At 42.8% G+C, this 11,214-nt stretch overlaps 1 protein-coding gene across 1 annotated transcript in view; it reads left to right on the top strand.

The window, feature by feature from the left end:
• Trmt9b (tRNA methyltransferase 9B (putative)) overlaps window positions 1-11,214 on the top strand; it is a 52,991-nt gene that overhangs the window by 19,102 nt on the left and 22,675 nt on the right. The window contains exon 3 of the mRNA XM_028768242.1: window positions 9,043-9,249. The gene's annotated coding sequence lies outside the window, so the exon portion shown is untranslated. The remainder of the gene's footprint in view (window positions 1-9,042; window positions 9,250-11,214) is intronic.

An 11,214-nucleotide genomic window follows, 5' to 3' on the forward strand; every position in this document is an offset into this window, starting at 1 on the left:
TTTTGAATTTTTATGAGGCTTAAAATATACTGGTATTTCAGATTTTAAACTGTGCCTTTGCTGGATTTAAAGTGACCATTATTAAAACACCTAGCCTAAATATCCAAGCATATGGCTGAGATTTAAAAGTATTTTATTAATTTAGTGAACATCTTATAGATTGCTTGTTCTATATAAAAAAAGAAACAAAACAAACAAACAAACAAAAACTGAAGAAGGTCCTCTGACAGAAATTAAGAAATAGGATTGGGCTAGCAAAATGGCTCAACAGGTAAAGGTGCTTGCTGCCAAGCCTAAGGACCTGAGTTTAGTTACCAGAATCCTCATGACAGAAGTAGAGGTCTAACTTTCACAAGTTATCTTCTGACCATCACACACAGGCTGGAGAACACACACACTAAATAAATGTTTAAAATAGCAAATAAGAAAATAGATGGGGGGGAAGCATAAAATGAATATTCCTAGAAACTTTTGAGCATTTTCCAAATACCTGAGTTGGTGGCAGGTGCTGATACTCAAAACCAGGAAATAGCAAGGGTCCAAGATCCACATCTCTTAAGAAGAGTCTTGATTGCCTGGTACAGTTTCCCTTAGGGGCGTAAGGAGCTGGGTCTGGGAGAGTGGAAACAATTAAACACTGACCAACTGCTCCTAGAAACAGATGCTGTGCGGAAGAACTGTTGCTGGGCAACCCTGGCAGGAACAGGAAGCTCACAGAGAGAGCTGCTCCCTTCTCCGACTCCTGCCTTCCAAGTCCCCAGTTGGCAGAGTCACCTGGCAAAGAAGAAATGTTGCTTGTAAAGTCCTGCCCTCCAAACACAAAGGGGGGGGGAGTTTAGAGAGGGAAGCTGCTAATTTGCTGACAGGTGTGGTCCTGAGGATGTTAGTGGCTGTTGCCCTCATGATGAGCAGGTGGCTACACTACCTAAGCAAGGACTAACAGAAGTAACTTAAAGTTTTGTTTTATTATTGTGGTCTAAAACACACACACACACACACACACACCTCTTACTATTTTAACCATTTTGAAACACTCGTTTCAGTGGCATTACATACATTCACATAACTGTGCAACCAGTACCACCAGGAGTGTTTCCTTGTCTGAAAGTTAGTGGAAAAGATCTGTGTCTCTGCCCAGGCCTCTTTTAACAGCAGCAGCAGCAGACGGAATCCTCCATGGATTCCATCTCCAGGTACATGAAGTCATCTATGAGTCTTCCTTGTCCACCATTACAGTGTGGCAAAGGAACACTCTAACACTCTGTAACAGGAAGGAGAGACTGTTACAGCTCATGGCTGCTCGGCATGCAGTAACAGCAGTGATTTGGAGTTGGAGCAAAGGGAGGCGTGCTGTAGATGACACTAAACACCTGGCGAACAAACACATAGGTTTTCTTGTTTAAAAAGAAACACAGAGATAAACAGCGGGGATCCATCTCTTTCCTCCTTCTTCCCTTCTTTCCCTTCCTTCCCATCTGACCTCCTTTTTACCATTTTTTTTAATTCTTTTCATTTTTCTCCATGCCACCCAGTTTGCTGGTGACAGCTGCAGACCTGGCGTTGTCGGGTGTTCTGTGATTGTAACCGTGAAGTTGGCAGAGCAGGGGAGAGGAAAGCTGTCAAGCTGGGGCAGCTTAATTTAAGGACTTCGTCCTTAAAGGCGGCCGTGAAATGAGGGCTTAACCTAGACTATGATCTACATTCACACGTGAAAGGACTGTTCATTTCTTAGAGCTGTCGGAACACACCTTAAACTAATGAGAGTACCTAGGATCAAGGAGAAAACTGATGATTGAGAAGAGAGGAAAGAAGCAGGAGGAACTTGTTCGTTGTCAGAATGATATTCAGTGTAGGGCCATGGGGCTGGCTTTATGGGATGCACAGTTCATCTCCTGCCTTTTGAAGAAGATATAAAAAAAATACAAATAGATTAGTGGAGTGACTCACATGAATTTATCATCTGCCGATTTCTTCATGGGTGAAAAGAATGAAACGCTTCGGAACTGAAGCTTCAAGATGATGGGGAGTGCTCATCTATCACCTGCAATTATCTTGGGTTTACCTGTGGGTTTGGCTTTGTAATTGTCCTTTGAAGGATGCTGGAAGGTTACCACAGGTCTAGGGACTGCTATGAGAATCGGAGGAAACAAGGGATTGATTGAGTTGTCTCTCCTTGATAAGCAAACTCCTTTGGCGTGGGAGTAGGTGCTTCTGCAAGGTAAGGCACATCGTTATACAGGAGAAGAAGACACAGGTCCCTAAATTCTCAAGTCCAGCTTTTATCCAGAATCTTAGAACTTCACCTAAACTACTCGGCAAGGTGCGAACGCTCACACACTTTATTAACTTCTGAGTTCTTTATTGTTGAGATTCAGTAACCCTGTGCAACTTTAATAGTTATGGGAATCGTGCTGATAGTTGGAGTTAACACTTTAGTCATTAGAGTTTAATTCTCTCCTTCCTAAGCTAGTCAAGTGCTTTGCCACCTCCTTAATTCATTCCCTGGAGAGAACAGCACTGACTCTTAAATGCTAACTCCTCCATGTGGACACCAAATTCCTACAACCCAGGTGGTTAATAAGTTAGGTTTCAGCCACTGGAAGCCACCAGCTCGCTCTCCGGGTTATTAATGATGCTGTTCAGGAGTTTCATATTTCACTGAGTGGATTGAATCACAACTGCCAATGCTTTAAAAACTATTTAGAGATAAGTTTCAGCAGTTGAAACTTATTGCACTTACTGTGCTTGCAGAGGGTTCAGTGCCGAGCACCCCCATGGGAACTAACGACCATCCATAATTCAAGTTCCAGAGAATCTGTTGCCCTCTTCTGGCCTCTGCAGGTGCTTCTCACATGTGGCACCCAGATATAGGAAGGGAATCGCTCATACACAAAAATTAAAATAAATGAATAGTTTTATTAAAATCAGTTAAGATGGGCAGGGGAGGTGGCTCAGGCCATAAAGGAACTAGGCTCGAAAGCCATGTGACTCAGATTCAGTCTCTACAACCTGTGTAAGGAGCAGAAGGCTCTTTAGTGGCTGGGTGTAGGGCCCATGACCAGGCCATGCTATTTGACTTCTAGGGCTGCTATAGTATATGGCCACAAAGTGGTCACCCAGAACAATAGAAATGTCCTCTTTATGGGCTCTAAAATTCAATATCCTAAATCAACTTGTCAGCAGGGCCATGCATCATGGAAGTTTCCAGAGGAAATCCTCACTTTCACTACCACTGCTAGTCACTCCAGACGTCACTGGCTGTGTCACTTTTCCAGAAATCACTGCCTCTCATCTTCCCCTTCCTTACTTCTCCTCTGCCACATGTTGTAAGAATACTTCCCTTCGGGTGTAGACTGGACATGGATAACCAGGATAATCTCATCTTGAAGCCCTTAAGTACATCCGAAAACTCCTGTTTCCAAGTACACCAGCTCTTGCACGTCCCAGTGATGAGGGCATCTTTTAGAGAACCACCATTGAATCCACCAAAACAACCCTCCAGGAAACAGTGAGTGGGGAAACTCTCCTGCTGCCGTGATTAAGGAGACAGACACACCCCCAATCTCCTACAGTTAGGAAAAATTACAGTTTGGTGTTGGACAGCCAGTAGAACCTAAGAGCAGCCACTGTGGGTTGAGTAGCCCAATGTATCTGAGTAATATAATGTGGTCTAGAAAGCATCCTATACAGATCTGTACAAATAGATGTATACAGCTATACAGATAAGCATTGCTTATCTGTAGGAGAAAGGAGCTCCACAGGGAATGTGACACAAGGTCAGCCTCAATTATGTGTCTGCAGTGATCCAGGGGAGAAAGAAAATTGCAGACAGAGAGGGAACCGCATAAAGACACAAACTGTATTTAGATCATAAGCAGAAAGTGAAGGCAGAGCTGAGACCGGAGGCTTGTATCACAGTGTACGTAAGTTCTTTAAACTTGTTCTCTAAAGCAAGATCTTCTTCATGAGAGAAGCCATGCATCGATTTCCATCCTGATATAAAGTTCTTATCTCACTGAAACCAAGGGCTTGCCATCTTCTGCCAGGGGCAGCAGCAGAGTTCAGGTGTCTATACAGGTGAGTCGTGAGCAGAGCTGCCCAAGGCCAAGCTGGCCTCAGACCAGGGCAGCCTTTCTGTAGCATGCTAATGTACTGGGATTTTTGTTTATTGGTGCTGATGGTGGAAGATTACCAGATGAGCCTCAGAGTATAGATCTATGAAAGTGGGGAGTCTGAGATGGCGGGGGTAGGGCACCATTACAGTCATCTGTTTCCCAAAATCCAGTTCTTTATGACACAGGGCTAGTTTGTGAAAATGTCATCATCAGTCCACAGTGAGATAAAAATGTTTACAAACATGGTTTAATTACCTTTTTATAAAGTTAATCCTCATTCAATTTGAAAGGACTCTTCTTTCTGAAATTCCAGTCTCCCACCTTCTGTGGGAGTAACGATCTCCCTCCATCTGAGCAATTATGGTGACAGTAAATGCTGAGTTTTAAAATTCCTGTGTGTCACGCTATCTGTCATCTGTGTGATCTCCAACTCCTGTCCTAGATTTCAGTGAAATACCAGCTTTTTCCTAGTTCAGCAAATATCCCCTTGAGATTTCTCTGACTGTAAAACCTCCAAGAGAAGAGGACTCCTGGGCTAGGTAAGTATCTAAGGGAATGGAAAGGACTTGGGAAGACACATTGGGGAACAGGAGAGTTCTATACTCTGAACAGGTGAGGCAAGTTGGGGAAGGAACCCCCAAAATGAGGTCGTTGCCAGTCAGGTTTTCTATACTTGGTCCACGCAAAAATTCTTCCTGAGACCCAAGTATATCATCGGCTTTGTGCTTTCAGTGAGAAACCGAGAGTGCCCGATTTAAAGGTAATTTTATTATAAAATATATTTTGTGAAAGATGCTAATACAGCCTCATATTTCCCCCTCTATTTCATTCTAGAAAAAAAAAACATGACTATCTGTGCATTCATTGTTTTCTTGTTAATCGCTATAATCTTCATTTACGGTCTCTTTGTAGAACAGTCCCCATCCCCCAGCCCTGGCTGACCATTCATCCTGACACCAGAATAGACCAGTGATGAATGACTGTGCCTGGTATAGCTGTCCAGAACATTAGCATCATCTTCTTGCCGGCTGCTCTTGTAAGATCTGATGGTTTGATCTCTGAGTCAACTGGAAGCTGGTTTTGTCAAATTGACACCAGCAGGAGATGCCTCGGGGAAGCTGGTCACTCGATTTCCATTTCCCTTAAATTTCATATTTGATTTCCTCGTTCTTTTCTGGCATTTTCTAGTCTGTGAACTTGGAGTGAATTATATAATCTAGTTAGCATGAAGAAGACCGAGCCATTGCCTGTGAAAGGGGCAGCTGCACATGCTCACATTCTCCACCCAGATGTCACTCTGCTTGCTTTGACTGTGAGGATAACCGTCCACTCCAAAATAGAAGGCCATTCAGACAAACAATCCTGGGAATTTTTGAAGAAAAGAATGAAGTTTTGTTGGGGACATGTTGGGTCCTTTTCTCCTTATGGGAAAAAGAAACACATTTCCTATTTGTCCCCTTCAGTTCGATATACTGATAAGCATTGTAATTGCAGATGGGGCGTATTCCCCCAGGGTCCTATATTTTGTTGTTGGAAGCCCCATTTCGTAGGCTTTCTGTTGGAAGGCTCTCTGTTCCCTTTGCTGCCGTGTTCACTGGGATCTATCTCTCTGACAGATCTTAGGGAGTTTCTGTGCAGAGTTCTCAGCATTAATGAGACTGTTTCACTTGGCTCGTTACTTAACATAGAGTTCCTGTCACTCCAAACAGTAGAAGCAGCTCTTGCCATGTGTGCTTTCTGTCAGTCAGTCCTTTTTCCTTTTGTACACAGCCATTCTTCTTGGGTGATCTCTCTCAGGCTAGAGTCTAGACAGTGGAAAAGTGCATCCTTACACACCTTCCTTTTCTTTTCTCATGATCGCCAGTGCAACTGTTGGCTTGTATCTGCACCCTCGGACTTCTTTAATGTCATTGAATTATCTGTCACTCTAGTAGAGGTGGTGAGGTGACATCTGTGAAATTCAAGTGTTAGCAGCCTGTGTGTTCCTGCCTCATTTTTATTTGCTCTGGATGATTCTCCTCTGATAGGATGTACTCCCATGCCCCTAATTACCAAGTGCTAGGATAATGTTTTATTTTGTTTCTTTGTTGGGTTTTATTGTTGTTTCTTTTGTTGGGTTTTATTGTTGTTGCTGCTGCTGTTTTTGTGATCTCTAATCAAGTCCACTGCCCAAAGCTTCAAGACCGTTATACTTGTCCTTCAAATGCCACAAGAACCACCTGTTCAATCCTATGCCCAGAACCTCCTCGTATACTCCCTCTAATGGTACATCACCCCACTGCACTGATCATCTAGGAGCCCTGAATTGGAGGAGGATCTGTTTAATCTTTACGCTTAGTATTTTATCTGTAGCGGAAAGCATATTAACCTTGAAAATGCTCCATTAGTTTCTCTTAAATAAACGATAGCTTGGTGTTAACTCAGTAAAGAAAATTCTTTAACCCTAACTCTGCATTTGCTCTGTGGTTTAAGGTATGACTCTGTTCTAGGACAGTTCACACACATACTGCACCTCAACATTTCAGAAGGTTTGTCTTGTAAAATGGTTTCCCATTAGTGCAAGGAAAAGTGGAGACAGTGTATTTTAATATCAAATGCCTGACAGAGGTGAAGGACTTAACCTGAATTCAGACTTATAAAGATAGATTCTATTGTGGTTTAGTTTTACTCGGTAACTTCCTGGAGGAGATAACTGGATTCAAATACTTTGGAGAGAGGCAAATTTGGATCTAACTTAGGACAACTAAGTCAGTAACATACAAGTATATGGAGAACATGAGTGGAGGGTATAGACAATCCAGGCTGCTTACCTCTACCTTCTATATCACGTTCTGCTCTTTTTGAGTAAGACATCTTTCCTGAGTAAGACTCTTTCCTGAGTAAGACATCAAAGCCTTCAGCACTCCTTGAAGAGGGATACCAGGTCTGCCACTAATACCTGAAGAAAAAGCACATACAGAACCAAGCCATAGGGTAACAACGTGTGCCCAGGCTGGGAAGGGTTATCCAAGTGAAGAGACTTTGCATCAGACATAGCCTTCGGGCTCAGTAAACAAATTTATCTTACTTACGATTAACGCAATTTGGAGCCAGGTACTTACCTATCCTGGAGCTATCTCGAAATCTCTCTCTAATGTACTTCCTTAAAAAAGTCCTTTTTTGAAGCTTAATAGCACAGACTAGATATCTACCTGTGACTTTCAGCTATCTCGAGCTCAACTGTCATTGCAAAAGACCTGAGACTCCTCAGAGATCTTTAAATAGGGATGATTCTGTGCAGTTTAGAGAGTGACCTACCATGCCCATTTGATTTTGAGATTTGAATGAGTAAGTTTATTAATTATATAGCAAGAAAAAAAAATAAGAGAACAGTAAGTAACAGAAAGAGAGCAAATCATTATCAGACCAAGCGCTTACAGTGTGTCCGGCACAGACAGTCACAGTAGCTGGACTGAAGGCAAATTGCGGTCTTACAGACATGCAGTAGAAAGAAAGTTAAGGCAGTCAGCTAGAGTGCCTGAACAAGCTTTCTCACAGTGGCTGAATGGCCAGCTTCTTTCCCTCTGGGGGGCATTTGTAGGTCATGGGATGAAGAATACTAAGCACTTTTGGTAATGGGTCACCTTGTAGATGTTTTCAAAAATGCAATGCTTTTATTCTTGAGGTATTTGGCTCTTCTCTTTCCTCCTAGTCTCAGAATTGGGGGATGGGGCAGACTGTTTCCAGATGATGGGTCCTGGAGAGCTCTTTGAGATAAAATTACTTGAGTCTGAAATGGAGGAACCAACCTCACTTCCAGCGTCAGCTTTTTGGTGAACTCAAAGGTCACCTGAGAATAGGTCACTACAGTGTAAGCTACAGAGACCAACATTGGGGTGGGATAAAGAGCAACAGAAAGCCACCTGCATTCTGCTCAGTCACCTTTATAATTTCCACATGTGCCAGAAAACATATGTTATGGCTTTTTATGTGTGCAGGACAGAGAGAAAGGACCTGCCCAACACAGTCAGCAGTGACTGATGCAGATTAAAGTCTGGTGGCCTCGCTTATAGATAAACAATGAAGACTGGCTGTTTATTAGAGTGGACTCCATCAGGCTGCTCTTGGAATCTCATTCTCTACCCCATAATTTCTATGTTACAAAGAGCCTTTTGCTACATGGGTCACTTTTTCCTTTGTGGGGGTGGTTTTGTTTTGTTTTGGTGAGGTGGTTTTGTTGTTGTTGTTGTTGAAAGTCTTTGATAGATTTCACGATGACCTCATAAAAATAAAAAGTATGAACAATGCTGGTTGACCAGGAGGACTTGTCAAAAGGATGAGGAAGAGCAGCTGATACTGTGAACGGAGATGGTTGCCTCAGTCTCTGGGAGCTCCTGTGTGCTGCATCGGTCCTCTTGTGTCTGGAAGACGCTGTTTCCTTGGTGTCTTCCGTCCCACTGCCTCTTACAACCTTTCCTGCCTCTTCTTCTGCGAAGTTCCCTGAGCCCTGAAGGGAGAAGTTTGAGGAAGACATCCTATTTAGGGCTGAGGGTTCCAAGGTCTCTCCTATTCTGGACACTGTCTAGTTGTGGGTCTCTGTATTAGTTCTCATTTCCTGCAGGAGGAAGCTTCTCTGATGATGCATGTAGCAGACTGTCTCCAGGGGTCATTTCATTTCTGCACTCCTTTAGCAGAACAACAGTATCAAGTGGCATAGATCTTAAACCAGCGGATTTGAGATGACTCTCTAATGCTTATGATTTGAGGTAAAAGTACTTTTGTTTATACACTGCCCTGATAATTCTGGCACATTCCACATGCTAGCCTTTCTTTGTAGCTTCTGCCTCCCCTAGTGGAACGGCACATAGGTCAAGAGATCAACCTGGCAGTAGCAGGTTTTATAGTCTTATTTTGTTAAGTGTCTTGTTTTTGTTGATTTTCCTTGTAGGGCTTGGATTCCCTTCAGAGACTCATAGTGCGTGAGTGGTGGATTCCGTGAAGAGCAAAGGATCAGGCACACTGACTTCATTCCCACTCCTTTAACTTGTGTTATATACTGAAAGAGTCCTGAGAAGCAACTGTTCCTCTCTGAGGCAGGAGACTGCCATGATTTATCAAAACAAGGAGTAATCCACGTGATCGCAAGATGAGTCAGGTTAGTAGCTCCCTGCTCTTACTATAGTTCAAAGAGATGGTGGGGGGGGGGGGGGTTTAGTGGTGTGCATATGCATTAAACCCAAATCCTGTAGTTTAAAATGTTTGTTGAGATTCTAGAAAGTAGACTGAAACTTCATTTTTGCACTGGGTGGGGGAAGGGAATAAAAACTATACGAACATATTCGGTATTTCCTAGTGCTTTTATAAGAAAACATATGTGTGTATATGTACTACATATATATACATGTGTATACACACACAAACACATACACACACACACACACACACACACACACACATATGTTTTCAAAGCAGGGTTTCCCTATCCTGGAACTCACTCTGTAGACTAGACTAACCTCAAACTCAGAGATACACCTGCTTCTGCATCCCCACCCTACCCCAGTGCTGGAATTAAAGGCAGATATCTGCCTAGAATTAAAGACCGGGCCTGATATAAACATATTTTTACGTGATAGATTTTGTAAGCAATAATGTTTATGTTTGACGTGCAGTAAAGGTCATCTATTCTAAAAAAGTCTTGTCTTGTCACCCAGATCAACTTAAAGTCTTACTTAAGAATTACAGTTGGGTATTTTCAATATCTTGGAAATTTAAAGCAGAATTTGATGCTTAATTTTTATAAAATACTATGCCTCCTCTGGCATTTATAATACTTATATTTATTATTCATTTAAACTATGTGACAGTTACAAAGCTAGGTTTGCCTATACTTTAGGAAAATTGCTCCAACCTTGGCAAGAATAGAGATTCCATATTCGTGGAGGGAAAAATGATAAATTATAGACAGCAAGCCAGAGATGTCATAAATGTCATCATGGGGCGGGAGAAAGAGGTGCTCTGGAGGACAAGACTAATTCTTCCCAGACTTCCTTACATCTCTAGGTCAAGGGTCATGGCTGCCTTCTTGATGGCCAAGCAGGAAAACCTTGTCTTGGGAGCGTCTTCAGCTCTTCCAAGTATGTTTGCCCACTATGAAATATGCTCAGTATGGAAAACTGGGCACCTTTAGGAAGTGTTAGACCTGGGTAAAAGAAAGCAAACCTTTCATTTTGTTTTATTTTTGTTTTATTCATATCACATACCCAGAGCTTGCCCTTAAAATTGTGGCTGTTGCTGCTTGCTCCTTTTCTCAGCCCAAGAGCTTGGCATTCTCAAAATTACACATGGTGGGGATGGAAGGTAGCACTAGCTACAGACTTTCCAACGGAGGGACTCAAGGAAGGACCTTTGGGGTAAGGGGTATGGTCATTATGTTAATGGTCTGTATAGTTTTCTCCATGGCTAAATATAACAAGACTTAACAGATTAGATACTTTCATTATGTTCAGAGTTTTGCTTATCAGCCACAACTGCTTTAAAAGTCAAAAATTAGAAAGAGATCTCACTGAATTGTCTTGAGTTTTATTATTCCTTTCCTCATTAAACATGTTATAGAATGAGCTGTGTAGATCAATGATAGGGTAGGGGTGAGAGTGGCAGAGAGTGCATAGTGTACTCAAGACCCTGGATTCTATCCATGTCTCTCTCTCTTTCACACACACACACAGAGAGAGAGAGAGAGAGAGAGAGAGAGAGAGAGAGAGAGAGAGAAAGGGAGGGAGGGAGGGAGGGAGGGAGAGAGAGGGGGGGAGGGAGGGAGAGAGAGAGAGAGAGAGAGAGAGAAAGAGACAGACAGACAGAGAGAGAGACAGAGACAGAGAGACACACAGAGAGACATAGAGACACAGGGAGACAGACACACAGAGAGACAGGGAGACACAGGGAGACAGACAGACACAGAGACAGAAAGACAGAAAGAGAAACACATACAGAGACAGACAGACACAGAGACAGACAGAGAGAGAGGGAGGGAGGGAGAGAGAGACAGAGAGAGAGAGAGAAAGAGACAGACAGACAGAGAGAGAGACAGAGACAGAGAGACACACAGAGAGACAGAGAGACA

Source organism: Grammomys surdaster, unplaced genomic scaffold (genome assembly GCF_004785775.1).
Source record: "Grammomys surdaster isolate TR1022 unplaced genomic scaffold, NIH_TR_1.0 185, whole genome shotgun sequence".
NCBI lineage: Eukaryota > Metazoa > Chordata > Mammalia > Rodentia > Muridae > Grammomys > Grammomys surdaster.